Here is a 6,038-nt window from a genome sequence, read left to right on the forward strand (position 1 = left end):
AGGCGAGGTAGCGGCGATCTTATCGCTAAGCGAACATCTCTCCGCTTTTCTTTCATCTTTCACGCTCCAGAGACATCAAAAGACGCGGTAGCGTCTCGTGTCAAGGGAACGTGCGAAGCGAGGAATTATTTTTCACGCACGCGAGGTAGCACATGGAAGACTAGACGAGCGTCGACATATTATCTGTTTCTTTCCCGCTCGTCTAGCTTATTGACTGCGTGAGCCGCGAGATTTTTCTCCTATACCTCGCTCTTTCTCTCTCTCGCTCGTTCTTTCTCTCTCTCGCGCACTTGCTCGCTCTTCCTCTCTTCTCGTGTTCTTACGGCTTGATTAAATATATTAATTACATGACAATATATATATAAATAAATGACACATATATAGTGTATAATATTTAGTATTAATGCACAAATAAAGAAGAGAGAATTATAATGAGAGACGAAAAGTTAATAGAAATCCACTCTTAGCCAATATATGCATCTTTTAAAAATGATTTGTTATTAAAGTATATGACAGAATAATTTATTTATGCTAATAAATTTAAATTAAAAATTAAATGAAATGTTATTTGTTTTGTAAAAGATATTCCATTGTTACATTTTTCTTTTCGTAGCAAAAGTAAATTTAGTCTAGTGAAAAAAGAAATTAGTTTTATTATCATATTTCAATTACGACTTTATTATTTAATTTTACGAATAGATAATATGCATATTGTTGCTCAACGGAAACTGCGAGAAAATGGTGATCTCCGTCAAGAAATAAATGCAAACTTTTTAATAATATAATAATTTTTTTACGTAAGTGTTTGTTTTTATAGTATAACCTGTTGAATTTTATTAATTATTAATTCAGCATGTTATAGTATAAAAAATATATTTAATATAAAAATTAATGTAATATTAATTGTTTGCATTTGCAAGAAATATGGATAGAAGGATAGGTTGCAATGATACATAGGAAGAAAAAAGATAGATGGATAAATAGATAGATAGATAGATATGGAGATAGATATAGATGGAAAACATTAATAATAATAATAATGATAAATAGATAGATGATAGACAGATAGATAGATAGATAGATAAATAGATAGATGGATAGATAGATGTAGAAAAATAGATAGATAGATAGTTAGATACTATAGAAAAAAAGATAAATAGAAATATAATTATCATTATTATTATTATTAATGTTTTCAGTTTCAAGAGAATATTCGCTTAAACGCTTAAACGCTTACTTAGGTCCAGTTTCACGACTTATATTATATTAACCGGAATATATTATACGACTTATATTATATTAACCGGAATATATTATACGATTTATATTATTTTAACCGAATATAATTCGTTAATATTAGAAGTACCGAGCGGTTATTTCTGATCGTTTCTATATTTTAGATTAATATCCTGTTTCTTTAAGATTACAGGATTTTTGTTTTGAGCGTTTGTTTAATGTGATGTTTGTAAAGAATGTATATAAATTTCTACATATAAGATTAAAAATATGAAAAATATTGCAGTGAAAGCAAGGAGGTTCCACGGTACTCACGATATCTCAATAACTATTTGACCAATCGACTTGCAACTTGGCAGCATTATAAAATAGACTTCTCTTTACCGTTTTATCTACAATTAACTAAATTCATTAACAATTAATATTTTTTATTAAACTTTACCGAGAAGCCAGAAATAGACGATTTTTGTTCTAAATGCTACCATTTTATTATTTGTGTTCCGATTGTAGTTCAGACGATAGCTATACTTATAGCAAATAAAAAGCTACTTTAAATAATTGTGTAAAATTAAATCACACACATTTAGAAATTCCTTGGAATCGTCTATTTGCAACCTCTTTGCTTTTACTGCAATATTTTATATATTTTTAACCTTACATACTTGTAGAAAAATGTATATATATTCTTCAAACATCATTAAGCAAACTCTCAAAACCCGTAATCTTTTAATCATGTGATCTTTTTCGCTTCCGCAAAAAAAATTAACGAAATATATGTATTTTTTGTCGGATTGAATAAGACAACTCTTTAAAAGCCTATCTCAACAAAATTACATAATCGCATCATTGATATGCACAAGGAAATCAACCAATCATAATCCGTACAAGCGTGCCTTTTATATTAGACATATTTTACATTTATTAGGTGCGCAACTAAGTTCCCGCTGTTTTTCAAGAGATGGCTTCAGTAGTAAGTGCTGGTCGATTGTGACATAACCAAAACGTCATGAACCAAGCTTAGACATATGGTAAACAAACCGCTTTGACACATTAGTGATTTTGTTTTTGCGTCATATACTTTTGGTTGTGTGAAAATGTTTTATTTTGTGCCAAATAATCGTCATTTGCGGGAAGTGTTGCTTTTCTTCTTTCATTCGAAGAAAACGGCGGCTGAAGCGCATCGAGAACTCCAAAAAGTTTACGGAGATGCTGCTCTAAGTGAAACAACGTGTCGTGATTGGTTCCGTCGCTTCAAAGACGGTGATTTCGATGTTGACGACCGTTCGCGTGAAGGAAGGCCAAAAACCATCGAAGACGCTGAATTGGAGACATTGCTCGATGAGGATCCGTGCCAAACGCAAAAAGAGCTTGCTTCAGCATTAGGAGTTACTCGCCAAGCCATTTCCAAGCGATTGCATGCGTTGGGAATGATTCAAAAACAAGGAACTTGGGTTCCTCATGATTTGAAGCCAAGAGACGTTGAGCATCGTTTTTTCGCCTGTGAATAACTGCTCCAGCGGCAAAAAAGGAAGGGTTTTCTTCATCGCATCGTTACGGGTGATGAAAAATGGATTCATTACAGCAACCCAAAGAGAACAAAATCATGGGGACTGCCCGGTCATGCTTCTACGTCGTCGGCTCGGCCGAATATTCACGCTGCGAAGGTTTTGCTGTGTATTTGGTGGGACCAGGGCGGTGTTATTTATTATGAGCTGTTGAAACCGAACGAAACCATCACTGGGGAACGGTATCGAACTCAATTGATGCGATTGAGCCGAGCACTGCGCGAAAAGCGGCCACAATACGAGCAGAGGCACGAAAAAGTGATTCTACAGCATGACAACGCTCGGCCTCACGTTGCCAAACCCGTTAAAACCTACTTAGAAAACGCTCAAATGGGAAGTCCTCCCCCCCCCGCCATATTCCCCAGATATTGCGCCGTCCGATTATTACTTGTTCCGTTCGATGGCACATGGTCTGGCTAATCAGCAGTTCCGCTCATATGAAGACATCTTAAAATGGCTTGATTCGTGGATAGCCTCAAAAGACCGAACACTTCTACCGTGACGGTATTCGAGCTCTGCCAGAAAGATAGGAAAAAGTTGTCGCTAGCGATGGGCAATATTTTGAATGATTCATTTGTAACCATTTTTTTCACAATAAAGTTGCATTTTCATCAAAAAAACAGCGAGAACTTAGTTGCACACCTAATAATTAATCTGTTTCCTTCTGTAGAACAAATAATCATCAAAGGTCAAGATAACGTCAAAATTATTTTAACTTACTTTTGACATCATCTTCACTTTTATATAATTATTTGTTCTACTTCAGTTATGCAATATGACTATGCAAGTTTGTCTCAATAAGTCTTAAACTCCGGTTAAAATAAATTATGAAACTAAATCTTAGCGTTTTTCAATCATCGGCATCTTTCACGATGTTACGATTATAAATATTATCTATATAACCAATTGTAACCTACACAATGGAACTTCGATTGAACCGATTGAAATTGCTCATATCAATTATCAATGATATATGGCCTTTCATTACATTCTCTAAGTTTCAATTGTTAATTGAACAATTCCTTTCACAAGTCAAAGATTAACATGCTGATTTGAAACATAATGCAAAAAGCTCGAAAATAAATGCGAAGCAGAGAAGAGATTAACAATGAATGATTATTATTTAATATGTAACTTACATTAACATGGAATGTCTAATTGACTTAATGTCTCGAAGCTACTGAATATGAATTTCTGCTCAAATTCTTCCTTTCTGTAGGAGGTTTTTGGCTGTTTCGGTTACTTTCCTCTAAATTTATATTGATGAGTTGAAGCACTTGTTTCTACGAGACGTTTAAAATTCGGCTGACTTTACGAGTGTTAACACTCGTAACTGGACCTAAGTAAGACTTACGTTTAAGCGAATATTCTCTTGAAACTGAAAACATTAATAATAATAATAATGATAATTATATTTCTATTTATCTTTTTTTCTATAGTATCTAACTATCTATCTATCTATTTTTCTACATCTATCTATCCATCTATCTATTTATCTATCTATCTATCTATCTGTCTATCATCTATCTATTTATCATTATTATTATTATTAATGTTTTCCATCTATATCTATCTCCATATCTATCTATCTATCTATTTATCCATCTATCTTTTTTCTTCCTATGTATCATTGCAACCTATCCTTCTATCCATATTTCTTGCAAATGCAAACAATTATTACATTAATTTTTATATTAATATATTTTTATACTATAACATGCTGAATTAATAATTAATAAAATTCAACAGGTTATACTATAAAAACAAACACTTACGTAAAAAAATTATTATATTATTAAAAAGTTTGCATTTATTTCTTGACGGAGATCACCATTTTCTCGCAGTTTCCGTTGAGCAACAATATGCATATTATCTATTCGTAAAATTAAATAATAAAGTCGTAATTGAAATATGATAATAAAACTAATTTCTTTTTTTCACTAGACTAAATTTACTTTTGCTACGAAAAGAAAAATGTAACAATGGAATATCTTTTACAAAACAAATAACATTTCATTTAATTTTTAATTTAAATTTATTAGCATAAATAAATTATTCTGTCATATACTTTAATAACAAATCATTTTTTAAAAGATGCATATATTGGCTAAGAGTGGATTTCTATTAACTTTTCGTCTCTCATTATAATTCTCTCTTCTTTATTTGTGCATTAATACTAAAAATTTATACACTATATATGTTCATTTATTTATATATATATTGTCATGTAATAATATATTTAATCAAGCCGTAAGAACACGAGAAGAGATGAAGAGCGAGCAAGTGCGCGAGAGAGAAAGAACGAGCGGAGAGAGAGAAAGAAGCGAGGTATAGAAGAAAAATCTCGCGGCTCACGCAGTCAATAAGCTAGACGAGCGGGAAAGAAACAGATAATATGTCGACGCTCGTCTAGTCTTCCATGTGCTACCTCGCGTGCGTGAAAATAATTCCTCGCTTCGCACGTTCCTTGACACGAGACGCTACCGCGTCTTTTGATGTCTCTGGAGCGTGAAAGATGAAAGAAAAAGCGGAGAGATGTTCGCTTAGCGATAAGATCGCCGCTACCTCGCCTCGTGTTTACTGCCGGGCGTCGCTCAGTAGTGAGACAAAGAAGGAACGATTGTCTGTCGTCTGTCTTTTCTAATCTACTTCATTGCATGGGAGTAGTACGGACACGAACCTAGGCGCATTTTACTTTTATCACGCGAAAGTGCACCTAGCGGACGTAGTTTAGACACATTTTGATCAGATGGCGTATAAAATGCCCTAATCGTATCCCCCGAAATACGGCCGGTGCCGCTCTCATTCTCTCTCTGATAGTACGTTGTGTCTGCCTGCAGCTCCATCGATTAGATTATGCGGAACTAATCTAAGTTCTGTTTTACCCCAAAGTATAACAAAATATTCCGCTTATACACACATCCAAGCCATTTTTTCTCAAGTACTATTCTTTTACACTGATTTCTGTTACTTAATATTATTCTTTCATATTATGGCTAGTATGGAAGCAAAAGCTTTCTCACGGACAAACTGCAGAACTGGTAAATTAATAAGTAAAGTATGAGCTGATGCAGAACATGATAACGAAATTGTAATTTTTTTAATTTTTCACTGAATTTTACATAAAACTCTGCTTTTAGACTTCGTTATTATAAGTACTTTCGCTGTACAAAAGGATTTTTTTAATCTGTATAGCTAATAAAAAGAATGTGTTTGAGAAGATTGAATCAATATGTC

This window comes from Harpegnathos saltator, unplaced genomic scaffold (genome assembly GCF_003227715.2).
Source record: "Harpegnathos saltator strain DR-91 unplaced genomic scaffold, Hsal_v8.6 scaffold508, whole genome shotgun sequence".
Classification (NCBI taxonomy): domain Eukaryota; kingdom Metazoa; phylum Arthropoda; class Insecta; order Hymenoptera; family Formicidae; genus Harpegnathos; species Harpegnathos saltator.